At 42.2% G+C, this 16039-nt stretch overlaps 1 pseudogene; it reads left to right on the forward strand.

Annotated features, from left to right (window-relative positions):
- Positions 1 to 6617: 6617 nt before the first annotated feature.
- On the forward strand, positions 6618 to 7335 carry LOC103255887 (annotated as a pseudogene).
- Positions 7336 to 16039: the final 8704 nt, after the last annotated feature.

Below are 16039 nucleotides of genomic sequence, written 5' to 3' on the forward strand. Positions count from 1 at the left end.
CCAAGCAGCCAACAGACACATGAAAAAATGTTCAACCTCACTAATCATCAAGGAGATGCAAATCAAAACCACACTGAGATACCACCTAACTCCAGTCAGAATGGCAATTATCAATAACTTAAGAAATAACAGTTGCTGGAGAGGGTGTGGTGAAAAGGGAACACTTCTACACTGTTGGTGGGAGTGCAAACTAGGGCAACCTCTGTGGAAAGCAGTGTAGCAATTCCTAAAAGCTCTAAATATCAACCTCCCATATGACCTTGCAATCCCCCTACTGGGAATATACCCTGAAGAACTCAAATCACTCTATAAAAAAGATACCTGCACACGTATACTTATCGCAGCATTGTTCACAATAGCAAGAACCTGGAATCAACCATGCTGTCCATCAAAAGAGGACTGGATTTTTAAAATGTTGTACATATACATGATGGAATACTACGCAGCCATAAAAAAGAACAAAATCATGAATTTCATAGCAACCTGAATGGAACTAGAGTCTATAATACTGAGTGACCTCTCACAGAAACAAAGATCTGAGTATCACATGTTCTCACTCATATAGTGGACCTTGAACATCCATCGTAATACTATAAGAAAAGGACTGACAGTGGTGGGAAACTATGGGGGAGGAGGGGAAGGGAGGTGAGAGTAATGGTAGTAATATCTGTCTGGGGACGGGGAAACACCCCTTATCAACAAGGATGCCTGAACAAAGCATATTTGTATACCTAACCCTTAACTGTACCCCACAATATCAAAATTAAAAATATTGATATATTTAAAAAAAACCATAATACCAATATTATGCCTAAATATATATATATATATATATACATATATATATATATCATGCTAACACTAATCAAAACAAGGTTGAAATAGCTATATTAATTTCAGACAAAGCCAATATCAAATCAAAGAGCATTATCAGGCATATGAAGGGTATTGGATAATGATAAAGTGGCCAATTATCCAAGAAAACATAACAGTTCTTAACATGCACTTACCTAACAGCAGAGCATCAAAATACATAAGGCAAAATTGATAGAACTGAAAACAAAAATAGACAAATCTGTTATTATACTTGGAGACATCATTATTTTATCAGTAATTGGCAAATCCAGGAGGCAAAAAATCAGTAAGTATATACTTGACCTAAAAATCATGGTCAACAAAGTGGAGATAATTTTAGAATCCTTCCTCCTACATCAGCAGAATTCATATTTTTCTCAAATTCACGTGATACAGTCACCAAGATAGACTATACACTGGACCATAAAACACACTTTAAGCAACTAAAAGAATATAAATTATACAAAGTATATGCACAGAACACAGTGGAATGAAACTAGAAATCAGTAAGAGAAAGCAATCTAGAAAATCCTAAATATTTGGAGATTAAACAACATACTTCTAAATAGTATACATATCAAAGAAGTCTCAGGAGCAATTTAAAAGTACTTTCAACACAGTTAAAAATCAAAAAATAACATATAGAAATGTGTGGCATGCAAAGAAATCAGTACTGAGAGGGAAACTTATAGCATTGCATGCCTGTTCTAGAAAAAAAGAATGCTCTAAAACCAATCATCTTAGCTCCTACCATAAGAAACTTAAAAAAAGAATAACAATACAAACCTAAAGCAAGTACAAGGAGCAAAATAATAAAAATTAGAGAAGAAATTAATGAAGTTGAAAACAAGTTAAGAGAGAAAACAACAAAAGCAAAACCTGGTTCTTTAAAAATATCAGTAATGGCCAGGCACAGTGGCTCACGCCTATCATCCCAGCACTTTGGGAGGCTGAGGTAAGAGGATTGCCTGAGCCCATGTGTTCGAGACCAGCCTGAACAACTTGGTGAGACCTCATCTGTACAATAAATTTTTTAAAAAGTTAGTCGGACATGGTGGCACGTGCCTGTAGTTCCAGCTACTTGGAAGACTGAAGCAGAAGGATCACCTGAGTCCAGCAGGTTGAGGCTGTGGTGGGTGGGCGTGAATGTGCCACTGCACTCCTGCCTGGGAGACAGAGTGAGAAGCTCCAACTCAATAAATAAATAAAATATCAGTAATATTGATAAAGCATAGCCTGGCTAACCAAGACCAAAAGAGAAAAAGCACAGATTATCAATATCAAAAATGAAAGAAGGATCATTACTGCTGACCCCATGGACTTTAAAAGGATACTAACAAAGTTTTATGAAAAACTCTATGCCCACAAACTTGATAACTTTGTTGAAATGGACCAGTTCTTTGAAAGGCACAAACTGTCAAAACTCATACATGGAGAATACAACATCTGAAGAGGCCTAAATGTATTAAAGAAATTTAATCAACAATTGATAACCTTCAAAAAAGTGTTCCATGCTCAAATGGTTTCACTGATAAATTCTGCCAACCATTTAAAAAAGAAATACCAATTCCATGTAAGCTCTTTCAAAAAATATAAACAGCAGGAACACTTTTTAACTTATTCTATGAGGCATTGTCTTATTCTCTGGCATTACCTTAATGCCAAAACCAGATGAAGACATTACAGTAAAGAAAAACTTAGAGCAATTTCTCTCATGAACATAGGTGCAACCCCTTCAACAAAATATCAGCAAATCAAATATACAACAATATATACAAGGAATGATACACCATGCCCAAGTCGCATTTATTCCAGGTATGTAAGATTGGCTCAATATTTGAAGATCCATTCATGTAATCTAGAACATCAAGAAGATAAAGAAGAAAATCATATGATTATAACAACAGATTCAGAAAAAGCTCCCCAAAAATTCAACAGTCGTTCATAATAAAACTCTCGGCAAACTAGAAATAGAAAGAAACTGTCTCAACTTTTTAAGAAACATCTACCAAAAAAAAAAAAAAAACAAAAAACTATAGCTAACATCCTGTGTAATGATGAGAAACTAGATGCTTTCCCTCTAAGATCAGAAACAAAGCAAGGATGTCCTTTCTCAGCACTAGCATTCAACAACACACTGGAAGTCATAGCTTGTGCAATAACAAAGAAAAAGAAATAAAAGGTATACAGATTAGAAAGGAAGCAATAAAGCTGTCTTTGTTCACAGATGACATGATTGTTTATGCAGAAAATCCCGAAGAATCAGCAACAACAAAACAAACTCCTAGAACGAATAAGGGATGATATCAAAGTTGCAGGAAACAAGGTTAATACATAAAATTTATATCTTTCTTACAAGGAACAATTGGAATAAGAAATTTAAAGTGCAATATCATTTCCATTAGCCCATACACACAAAAAGAAATACTTAAGTACAAATACTTTGGGTACAAAAAAGAAATACTTAGGTACAATTGTCCAATAAAGAACAATTGGAGTAAGAAATTAAAAGTACAATACCAGCCAGGCTCTGTGGCTCAGCCTGTAATCCCGCACCTTTGGGAGGCTGAGGTGGGTGGATTGCCTGAGCCCGTGGGTTCGAGACCCGCCTGGGCAGGCGAGACCTCATCTCTACAATAAATCAAAAAATTAGCCGGGCGTGGTAGTGCATGCCTGTAATTCCGGCTACTCGGAAGGCTGAGGCGGAAGGATCGCCGGAGCCCAGCAGGTCGAGGCTGCGATGGCCAGGAGTGGCCACTGCACTCCAGTCTGGGCGACAGAGTGAGACTCCAACTCAAAAAAAAAAAAAGTACAATACCATACCCATTAGCTCATACACACAAAAAGAAATACTTAGGTACAGGATCTATGTGAAAAACTATAATATTCTGTTGAAAAGAATTTTTAAAGATCTAAATAGATGATATTTATTTATCTATAAGTATTCAAATTTACAAATATATATTTTTACAAATTGCTTATCTGTAAAGATTATCTTTAAATATCAAAGAGCTATTCTATGTTCATGAATAGAAAGAGCCAACATTGTTAAAATGTTGACTTTTTTTCAACTTAATTTTTGGGTTCAGTGTAATCCCAATCAAAATCCCAGCAAGATACTTTGTTGAGATCAACACACTGCTTCTAAAGATTGTATGGAAAGATGGAAGACCCAGAATAGCCAAGTAATACTGAAGAAGAACAAGGTTGGAAGACTGACACCGCCCAACGTAAAACTCCAGTAATCATGACATCATGACATGGGAAAGTGTATAGACAAATAAATCAATGGAACAGAATAGGGAGTCCAGAAATAGATCAATGAACAAGTAGAATTTATTAATCCTTGACATAAGAGCAAAGGTATTTACTAGAGAAAGGACAGTGTTTTCAACAAAGTGCTGGAAATATTGGACATTTATAGGTTTAAAAAAGGAAATTAGACACAAACCTTAAATCTTTCATAAAAATTAACTTAAAATTGATCGTAGATATAAATGCAAAACCACAAATCACGTAGAAGATAATTTAGAAAAAAATCTAGGTAACCTTGGATTTGGCAATGAACTTTTAGCTAAGCCCAAAGCATAATCTATGAAAGAAAAATACTGAATGAAAAGACAAGCAACAAGCCGGGCTCAGTGGCTCAGCCTGTAATTCCGTGCCTTTGGGAGGCTGAGGTGAGTGGATTGCCTGAGCCCGCGGGTTCGAGACCCACCTGGGCAATTGGTGAGACCTCATCTCTACAATAAATCAAAAATTAGCTGGGCGTGGTAGCGCACGCCTGTAGTTCCAGCTATTTGGAAGGCTCAGGCGGAAGGATCGGCGAAGCCCAGCAGATGGAGACTGCAGTGGCCGGGAGCGGCCACTGCACTCCAGTCTGGGCGACAGAGTGAGACTCCAACTCAACAAAAAAAAAAAAAAGAAAAAGAAAAGGCAAGCGACAGACTGGAAGAAAGTAGTTGCAAAACATATCTGATAAAAGACTTGTATTCAAGATCAACAAAGAACTCTTAAAATTTAACCATAAGAAAGTGAACAACTCAATTTACAAATGGGCAAAGATCTGAACAAACACCTCACCAAAAAAAAAAAGTTATTGATGTAAAATAAACACAAGAAAGATGCTCAAAATTCTATGTCATTAGGGAACTGCAAATTAAAACAACAGTGAGATACTACACACCTGTTAGAATGGCTAAAATGCAAAAACGCTGACAGTACCAGATGTGGGTGAGAATGTCACAGAAATGTTTACAGCAGTTCTTGCTATCAGTGAAATCACAATCACCCAAAACTGAGTGTTCTTCAATAGGTGAATAAATAAAAAAATAGCGATCATGGGATGGTTTCATTTCATAAAAAGAAATAAGCTATCAACCTTTGAAAAGATGAAAAGGAATCTTCAGTACATTTTGCTAAGTGAAAGAAATCAGTTTTGAAAGGCCATATACTATATAATTCCAACTGTATGGCATTCTGGAAGGCAAGACAGTAACAAGGTCAGTGGCTGTCAGAAGCCAAGAAAGGAGAAAAGGTGATGAACAGGTGAAGTACAGAGGACTTCAGGGTCATGAAACTCTTTTAAATAACACAGTGATGATGGATGCATGACATTATAAATTTGTCAAAACCCATAGAACTGTACCACACAAAGAGTAAACTTTTTTTTTTTCCCTTTCCCTTTCTTTTTCTCTTCCATTTTTTTTTTTTTTTTTTTTTTTTTTTTTAGAGACAGGGTCTTGCTCTGTGCCCAGGCTAGATGGAGTGAAGTGGTGCAATCACAGCTTACTGTGGTCTCAAATTCCTGGGCTCAAGCAATCCTCCTCCCTTGGCCTCCCAAGCAGCTAGGACTACAGGTATGCACCACAATGCCTGGCTTGTGTTTGTTTGTTTGTTGTTTGTTTAGGAGACAAGGGTCTCGCTATGTTGCCCAAGCCGGTCTTAAACTCTTGGCCTCAAGTGATCCTCCCACTTCAGCCTCCCAAAGCCCTGGGATTACAGACCACAAAGAGTAAACCTTAATGTAAACTATGAACTTTGGTGAGCAATATTGTATCGATATATTCCCATTAATTATAGGAAATGTTCCACATTAATGCAAGATGTTAATAACAGGGGAAACAGAGGAGAGGAGGTTGTATATCCTCAATTTTTCTGTAAAATCTAAAAACTATTCTAAAAAATAAAATGTAATAATCTTCACAAGATCCATACAGGGTAAACTGAGGCAATATGCAAGATTCACAGAGTAAAAGTATAAAGAAGACCAAATCGCTTGAGAGCTAGAAGAGACCTTATCATCCTCACAGCAAGTCTTCACTGAGAGTTAGAGCATCACTGCCTATGTGAGACACTGCAAGTGTGATGAAAGCAAGACAGTCCTGTCACAGCATAGCAATAAGTGAAACAGGTCAAATGATCTCATTTTTGATGTGAGAGAGAGAGAGAAAAGAGTCAGGGGAGAAAATGGAGAGGGTGGTCATCAAGTCATTAACAATAGTCATTTCTGGATGGGCTTCTATTTTCCTTTACTCATGTATATACTCTTATAGTGTTTCTATAAGCATGTTTTGCTGTCGTGATAAGAAAATAAAATAGTAAAAGTAAATTTCCTTTATTCTAATGATACCACTTCAGAAAATGCTACAAGGGTGATGAAACGTGAATTGCAACAGGTGGATGGGTAACTGGGACAGGTCATTTTTCACAGGAAAGGTGCACACCAGAGACCCCCAGATATTGCAAGAACTGTTGTCTGCCTTGTCTGCACTGGGAGCAGCTCTCCTGCCACAGGCCCTTACCCCCTGAAGATGTACGCCTGCTCCAAGTTCGTCTCTACCCCCTCCTTGGTCACCTCTCCGCTGCTAAGCCGACCACGGACAGCAGTGGTGCTGAAACGACCAGACCAGAGACACTGCCAGATGACAGCCTCAGCAGCTTGACAGTCTCGTGTCCCCTTACCTCACTTGTCCTTAGCCGCAGCTTCCAAACCAGCGCCGTTTCAAGGGACATGGACACAGGAGACAAGTTCATGGGGGCTGGGGCTGCCACAGTGGGGGGTGGCTGGCTCTGGGACTGGGATGGGGACGGTGTTTGGGAGCCTCATCATTGGTTCTACCAGCAACCCTGCTCTGAAGCAACAGCTCTTCTCCTACACCATTCTGGGCTTTACCCTCTCCGAGACCATAGGGCTCTTTTGTCTGAGGGTAGCCTTTTTTTTTTGAGTTGGAGTCTCACTCGGTCGCCCAGACTGGAGTGCAGTGGCCGCTCCCGGCCACCGCAGCCTCGACCTGCTGGGCTCCGGCGATCCTTCCGTCTCAGTCTTTCGAGTAGCCGGAATTACAGGTGCGTGCTACCATGCCCGGCTAATTTTTTGATTTATTGTAGAGATGAGGTCTCGCTGCCCAGGCGGGTCTCGAACCCGCGGGCTCAGGCAATCCACTCACCTTAGCCTTTCTCATCCTCTTTGCCATGTGAAGGAGCCATCTCCATATCCCATCGTTCTTTCTCCCACGTCTTGTCTGCCCTGTATGTTCTTTTTTTCTGTAGCTCCCCAGGCGGCCTGGGGAAAGTGGATGGCTCAGGGTTTGACAGAGGGAAGATAAATAAATACTGTATTAATAAGAAGAAAAAAAAAAGAACTGTCTTTGGTGTCCCCAGAGGGCAGGCTCAGTGGCTCCCATGGTGGATTTCATTGGGTGGCAGCAATATTTGACCACCCCCACCATCCACAGCCGGCTTTGATCCTGATCGTTTTTGATCCTTGTTAATTTCCACTGAGTTTCTCCCAAGAGTGTTTCACAGGAAATTAGTCCCAAGGGATATGAGCAGGTAGATTTCTACGGTGAAATGCTTTCCATAAGTGCTAACTCAAAGATTGGCACAATTATTTATAGCAGAATATAGCAAAGCCTTTATTATTTTATCCCTATAATACAATGAAAAACCGAGTATAAAGTATTTCCCAAATTTGAAAAAAAAAAATCCTCCCAACTTCCAACTTCTCTTCTCTCCCCCTTCCTTTATTCCCTCTTTCCCTCTGGTAGGGGCAAGAGAATTTCATAGAATTGGTGTCATCACTTCTTCCACACTTGTAGAACTGTCACCCCACCAGATGTCCCATCAAGGGTTCATGGACATGATTTATCTTGTTTGTCAATATCCCAATATCCCCAGCATCAACCACAGCAGCCAGTACATAAACGACTCCCTATAAATATTTGTTGCATAAGTGAATGAATGAATTTCATCAAGAAAATTTGATTTAGTACAAAACTCTACTTCCCGTGTCTCATCTAGCTTTTATTTCCACTTCCCTATGGAGAAAACACATCACCCAGGATCACCACGAGCAGCCCAACTTGGACAGTTCTACAAGGCATAACAGAATTCCAAACCTAGATCTTCTCCCCAGGACTCTCCCCAGGGGTGTTGCCACGGGCAGATGAAATTCTCTTCCCAGCTGACAGTCTGAGACAAACCAAGGAATGAGTCTGTTGTTCATCTTACTACTTACTCTGCCTTCAGTGATCTCAACTGGTTTCACCAGAGTCCATTGGGAATGGCCCCAAAGAAAGCCCTCGGGTCATATTAAGTGAATGGACGGCAGTCAATGCCATTAGGCCTTGCTCTCTCCCCTTCCCCATCAAAAGTTCAGCAAGGCCTTGCTTTCCCCAAGGGGAGAAAGGGACACAGCCTGGGAACAGCTGTCCCTAGAGGATGGATTGGACACAGATTACAGCTCACTCAGGATGAGAAGAGGTTGTCTACAGTCTTGTAAAAAGGATGCACCTCGTAAGAGGGGTGCATCTTGGACTGAGAAAACCCATGTTCCCTCAAATATTTTCCTTCCCCAAAGCGTAGCTCTTCCAGTACTCGCTGTTCCTACCTTCTGCCAGCTTCCTTCATAAAGTAACTGAGAAATGATCAACTTCATTTTTCTAGGAACTGAAGGAGTCCTTTGCCCCTCGAACACAACAAACGAAAAATCCACTCAGTCAAAATTCAGACTTGAATTTGAAACAAAAGTATTTGAGCTGATCACGATACCCATGTACTAAAAATATATAATTTTCTTTTTTTAAAAAACCCTGCTGATCGTGCTATAAGCATTTTATGCAGATTACTTTTAAGTCTAGAGCCATTTTAAACTCTCAAAACCTTACACAACTAAGGAAAGCAAACAGAAAGCAAATCACCAAGTTGACTCTTATTTCTAAGATTAATTTCAGCCTCCCTATATTTCAACACTCATGCTATTGTCCAGACTACTAGATGCAGCTACAGCGAGGGATTTCTTGAATCACACAGAGAACCTGGACTAAATTACTCTGGAGGGATATGAGCCATTTCCAAGTTTGCGGTTTGCTTCGCTGTGTCTAAAGCAAAGGTTATTAGACACTAATGCTGCCCAGATTTTCTAAATATTCTGGATGTGGACCACATCAGGAGAGACATGCGTGACAGCGTTTTCCTAAATGTCCGTGATGAATTATAATTTGCAAAGGGGAAAATGGCAGCTATATGGTGCCAGGATAATTTCCTCCAAATACCACTCCCATCGGGTCATTTTCTCTTCAGGGAGAGTCAGGGCTCCCTTTTGTGGTAAATGTGAAGTCTGGCATTAGAGACCTCAAGCATCTGCTCTCAAGACTCTCCCAAAGGCTCTCTGTGTGCTGGGACCACCTCTTGAATCTCCTACATACTTTGCTTGGGTGACTCCCTCTGTCTGGAATACGACGTAGCTCTCACATCCTTCAAAATCTAGCTCAAGCCAAGCACAGTAGTTCACGATTGTAATCCCAGCAGTTTGGGAGGCTGAGGCAGGAGAATCGCTTGAGGCTAGGAGTTCAAGACCAGGCTGGACAACAAAGCGAGAACTCATCTCTACAAAAAGAAGAACTAAAAATTAGCTGGGTATGGTGGTGTGTGCCTATAGTCCCAGCTACTCAGAAAACTGAGGCAGGAGGACCATTTGAGCTCAAGAGGTCAAGGCTACAGTGAGCCATGATTGTGCCACTGTGCTCCAGCCTAAGCAACAGAGCAAGACTCTGACCCAAAGGGGAAAAAAAAAAAACCTGACACAAATGTTTTCATTTTCAAAGAGCTTCCCTCCCCAGCCAGCTTCTCGCCACCAATAATTTTCCTGTATTTGGCATCCCTGCAGTGCAATGTTGTCGTGATGACTATGGATGTTGGCCACTGGAAAGCTTAGCATCAAATCTCCGGCCCCTTAAAAGCAAGTGTATGGACCAGTCTCTCTGGTGGTATGTGCTGCACTTTTCCTTCCCCCATCACTGTATGGCTCACCCTTGATTTTACTTTTCTTTTCATCCACTGTATTAGTCTGTTTTGCATAAAGGAATACCTAAGGGTGAGTAATTTAATAAGAAAAGAGGTTTATTGGGCTCACAGTTGGGTTTGGCAACAGCAGGCTTCTGGTAAGACCTTAAGGAAGCTAACAATCATGGCAGAAAGGGGACGGGGAACAGGTGTGTCACATGGTCAGAGTGGAAGCAAGGGTTGGGGGGGTGTCATTCTGTTTTAAACAAGCTCCCGGGTGGACTAACAGCGCGAGACTCTGTCATTACCGCAGCCATGAGGATAGGATCCGACCCCATAACCCAAACACCTCCCACTAGGCCTCGCCTCTAGCATTGGGGATCACATTTCAACAGATGTGGAGGGAACGACAGTCCAGACTACGTCATTCGCTTTGTCACCTTGCTCTAATGGATCTGATTTTACATGATAAATCTCTGGACCAGAGTGATGTCCCTGTGAGTCTTTGAACTGTGTTCGTATGTGTTTCCTCTCCAGCACGTGTCCTCTGTGAGTTCCTTTGTTCTCCTTACTTTATATGCTGCAACAAGTGAAATAAAAAATCTCAGATGTAAGCTTTCTTCTTCTGTTCTCGTTTCTGGAACTAACTTTTTCTGTCCCTCCTTTGATTAAGAGTATATGTGTAAGACCCTTCATATATGTTAAATCTGCAACCCAGAATTGTCATCCCATGTTATACATACAGAATCACAGAATCAGAAAAGCCAAGTGGTTGACCCAATATCATCCAGCTAATAAGGCAGAGATAATACTTGAACCCGAGCCCACCTAACTCCAAATCCCTTGACCTTCCATCCCCTAAAAGTCTCTAGCATCTAACAGGCACTCCGTGGTATGTACTAATTGATTGTGCAAGGTTGGTCAAACACTAATTGGTCTGGAATTGAATAAAAAACCCTGGAGGCAAAGCTATTGAAAGTGGAGTTTGCAAAATCGGTAGACATTGGCTTCATAACAGACTGAAGAGACCCTGATTAGCTCTATCTGAGAAAGACAGGGCAGACTTACTAAAATCACCAAAACACTCAGGATGTGGGGTGAACACAGTTCTAGCAGGGATGCCATGTGCTCAAGTCCAGGTTTGAATACAAATCAAAGAATGGATGGACACACTGAATTCTATTTATGGATCCAGGGCAAACTGATCCAATTTGGGTTTCACTGAGGGTAGCCCTTGTGGTTTCCTTCAATAATACTGCAGGGTCTAGCAAAATGGGACTGACAAACTTTTTACATCTGAAGCCAGAATATAGAATCTTTGTACACTGAGAATCTTCACACTCATACGTGTTCCCTTCTCTGACACTTTTCTAACTCACCCTCAGTGTCTCGTGTTTACATTTACCACGTAGTATTAGAAGGATGTGGCTGTGTCTGTCTTCCCCACCAGCCACTTCCTCATCAGCTACTCAAGGACCATACTTTAATCTTTCAGAAATATCACGCATACGTCACTTCTCCCCAGACTGATCTAAAGATTAGATGCAATTCAAATAAAACGCCCTAGAGAATTGTTGAGGAAATTGACCAGTAATTCTCAAATTTATATGGAGGAGCAAGAATAAATAAGTCGCTCTTGAAAAGAAATATCAATATCAAGACTTATTACAAACCTGAAATAAAAAAGGGCTGTACAGGCACAGAGGTAAACAAACGGTCCAAGGGAACAGGCTAGAGAACTCAAAAACAGAGACAGAGAAAGAGGGTGATCACTTGAGAGTAGCAGAGACTTCACTGCGGATGACTAGGGAACAATGAACTCTCCAGGAAACGGTGCTGAGCCGTCAGTTACCTGCATGGGGAAAAAAGTGTGACTGATCCCCTCTTTGGATCACACAGAAATATCAAATCCCAGTAGATTTAGGACTTCAATATAAGTGGCAAAACTCTACAACTTTTTAAGACCATATAGGAGACTATCTTTAGACCCTCAGAGTTGTTAAAGGAAACAGAAAAGTACTAACTACAAAAGAAAAAAAAACAATTAAATTTGGCTACATTCAAATGGAGAACGTCTGTTTAACAATAGACCCCGTGAAGATTAGAAAAGTCACAGACGAGGAAAAACTTTGTAATATATACAACCAATAGCACCTGCATAAAGATTCTTTCATTTTTTAAAACCTCTTCAAATTCCAATAAATATGAATATCCTAGAAATACATAAAAGAATACTCAACCTTATTAGCAATTGCAGAGACACTCAAATACCAGTGAGAGTCCACTTTTCTCCCACTGAATTGGTGAATATTAAGAAGTCTTATGCTATCAAAGACTTGGACAGGGTATGATTAACTGGAATTTTCATACACCATTGGCAGGAGTCTAAATTGGTACAACCACTTCAAAAAAAATAAGTTAAATATTCACAAATTTAATAGCCTAGCGATTCCACCTGGAGAAACTCTTGCACGTGGGCACAAGATTACGTAACTCTACTTCTAAGTATAAATCCTTGCGAAATTCTTGCCCAGGACTTAAGCGTAGGAATTGTTCACAGCAGCCTCGAAACTCAAGTGTTCAAAGTGTTCAGAGGAAGAAGAAGCAATTATTTATTCCTACTCACACAATGTGCATTGGATAGCAGTGAAAATCTTGAATTATGTACAACATAGATGAATCTTAGAAACAAAACATGAGTGAAAAAAAACAAGTGAAAAGAAGACTGCTTATAATAGAATGTCATTCTGATAAACTGAGCAAAATTAAACAATCTATTTCTTTTCTCTTTTTTTTTTTTTTTTTTTGAGTCAGACTCTGACTCTGTCACCCAGGCTGAAGTGCAGTGGCACGCTCACGGCCACCCCAGCACTAACCTGCTGGGCTCCAGCGATCCTTCCGCCTCAGCCTTCCAAGTAGCTGGCACTACAGGCATGCACCACCATGCCCAGCTATTTATTTATTTAATTACTGTAAAGACAAGGTCTCGCCAGTTTGCCCAGGCTGGTCTCGAAACCCTGGACTCAGGCAATCCTCTCACCTCGGCCTCCCAAAGTGCTGGAATTACAGGCGTGCACCACCATGCCTAGATTTTTTTTTTTTCTTTTAATTGTAGAGACAAGGTCTCACCAAGTTGCCCAGACTGACCTCGAACCCCTGGACTCAGGGTGTTCTCTAGTCTCGGCCTCCCAAAGTGCTGGGATTACAAGCTTGGGCCACCACGCCCAGTCAAACAATCTATTTCTTAATGTTGCTAAATGCAACGTAATGCTAAATTGTTTTTAGAAACAAAGGGTTTATAGAAATAAAATTTAGAATGCAGGTAATTTCGAGGGGTCTGTCAGGGGAGGGCACAGCAAAGCCACCAGCTAAAGTGAGGAGAATTGGCCATGGTCTCTTAGAAGAAGATTCACAGGTGCTGCTGTTGTTATCATGCCTTGTAACCTAACTATGGGCAACGCTCACGTTCTTCTGCAGGTATCAACTATTATATAAGCATAATGCCCTAGGATTTTCTTTCCTGGGTTTTTGTTTTTTTTTTTTGGAGTCAAGGTCTCAATCTGTCACCCAGGTTGGAGAGCAGTGGCACGATCATAGTTCACTGCAGTCTTGACCTCCTGGGTTCAGGCGATCCTCCCATTTCACCCTCCCAAGTAGCTGGGACTCCAGGCGTAAAGGCTAACTTTTTTTTTTATAGAAATGAGGTCTCTACAGAGCTCGAGCCTAGGTTGGTCTCGGACTCCTGGGCTCAAGCAATCCTCCTGCCTCAGCCTCCCAAAGTGCTGGAATTACAAGTGTGAGTCACCACATCCTGCTAATACCCCAGGCTTTTCTGAGGACACAGAAACAAGATAATTTCAGTTACTCATGATCCTGTCTGTGCCCAGAGACTCACCAACATAGAATGTCACAGATGGACAGGTAGCAAGGTCACCTAGGTCCACCACTAATTAAGTAGATGAAGAAACCGAGACTTGGAGATATTATAATAGGTGACCACCTGGCAGAGCCAGGAGCCAGACCCAGGTCTCCTGACACTTCTTCCTAAGAGAAGACCACAGCCTTCTACCAAGTCTCTAGGCCACACCCTTCAATCTGGTAGATAATTTTTTTTTTTAACTTTTATTTTTTGAGTGGGAGTCTCACTCTGTCGCCCAGACTGGAGTGCAGTGGCCGCTCCCGGCCACCGCAGCCTCGACCTGCTGGGCTCCGGCGATCCTTCCACCTCAGCCTTCCGAGTAGCTGGAACTCCAGGCGCGCGCTACCATGCCCGGCTAGATAATTTTTAAAAAGCTCCAGTCTTCTTTACCCTTGTATCTCCAAGACCTGGCACAGGGCTGAAAAACGTGTTGGCCCTCAAAGTGATTATTTACTGACTATTAAGGAATTCTCACTGGATTAGTCACAAGACATCTCCAGAGCGGTAAAAAGAATTTCTCTCTCCTGGTGCAGTGGCTTCAGACCAAGAGAAGGTTCCTGGAAGCAAGACACAGTACACGGGCATTGCCAAGAGCCCTGTGTGTGGGCTCCTGGGAGGAGGAACTCGTGGAAGGGAGGGGACAAGGTCTCATGGCAGTCATCGCCCTCCCATGCCAGCAAGCCAGGCTCGCGTGACTGACTCTAATTCAAGGTGTAGGAACAGGGGCAAGCAGCCAGACCTGTCTCTGTTGCCTGGAGGCAAGGAGTGACCGGGATCTGGGGCTTGGCTGGGGAGTGAGCAGAGGTGGAACTTTCTCTCCCATCAAGTCTGCCGAGCAGGCCAATGGGTCCCACATGATGCTCCAGACCAGGCACATGGCCTCTGTCTCTCTGCACAAGCGGCTTTCCTGAATGTCAGGTTCTCAAGTCCCTGGCTGTAGGGGTTGAAGCCCTTCAGGGGCTCATTATTCTTTCTCCCTTGGTTTTTCTAGGCCTTCCCTCTCGCCAGGCGGCTGTGCCAGGCGCTTGGCCGTGGGGAATGCCCAGCAAAGGCTTGTTAGGCAGAGCTGGGGGGCTGCCCCCCCATTACCGTGAGATGCTGGAGTGTCTCACGGTGCCCTGATTTTTCTTGCCTGCAGTTCACAGTAGGCAAAATCTCTGACTTCACATCAATACTTTTTTTTTTTGGTTGGAGTCTCGCTCTATTGCCCAGGCTGGAGTGCAATGGCACGCTCAAGGCCACCGCAGCCTCCACCTGCTGGGCTCCGGCGATTCTTCTGCCTCAGCCTTCCAAGTAGCTGGAACTACAGGCGTATGCCACCACGCCCGGCTAGTTTTTGTGATTTATTGTAGAGACGAGGTCTCGCCAAGTCGCCCAGGCTGGTCTCAAACCCCCAGGCTCAGGCAATTCTCTCGCCTCAGCCTCCCAAAGTGCTGGGATTACAGATTGAGCTGCCACATCCAGCCTTGGAGACTCTGTCGCCCAGGCTGGAGTGTAGTCACCATCATAGTTCACTGCAGCCCTGAACTCCTGGCCTCAGGTGATCTTCCTGCTTCAGCTTCCCACATAGCTGTGACAACAGGCACACACCACTGCACCCGGCTAATTTTTTCCTTTTTTATAGAGATAGGGTCTTGCTATGTTGCCCAGGCTGTTCTCAAACTCCTGGCCTCAAGTGATCCTTGCACCTCTGCCTTCCAAAATATTAGAATTACAGGGATGAGCCACCATGCCCAGCCTCACCACTCTTTTGAGAGCACTGAGTTAACAGAGTAAGAATTTCTCGTCTTCCCATTCATGAAATCTCTCTCAAACCTTCTCTGATATCCCTCAGTGGAGTTTCTTATTCTCTTCATCAGATCTCACACACATCTCAAGAACTGTACTCCCAGGTGTGTTCCTCTTTGTGTGACTCAGGCCCACCGTCTAACAAGGCAGGACACAAGGGGCTGCTCCTGTCCTGAGATGCCTGTGGCTGGA

The sequence above is a fragment of the Carlito syrichta genome, unplaced genomic scaffold, assembly GCF_000164805.1.
Source record: "Carlito syrichta isolate Samal-C Ts95f unplaced genomic scaffold, Tarsius_syrichta-2.0.1 Scaffold76130, whole genome shotgun sequence".
Classification (NCBI taxonomy): Eukaryota; Metazoa; Chordata; class Mammalia; order Primates; family Tarsiidae; genus Carlito; species Carlito syrichta.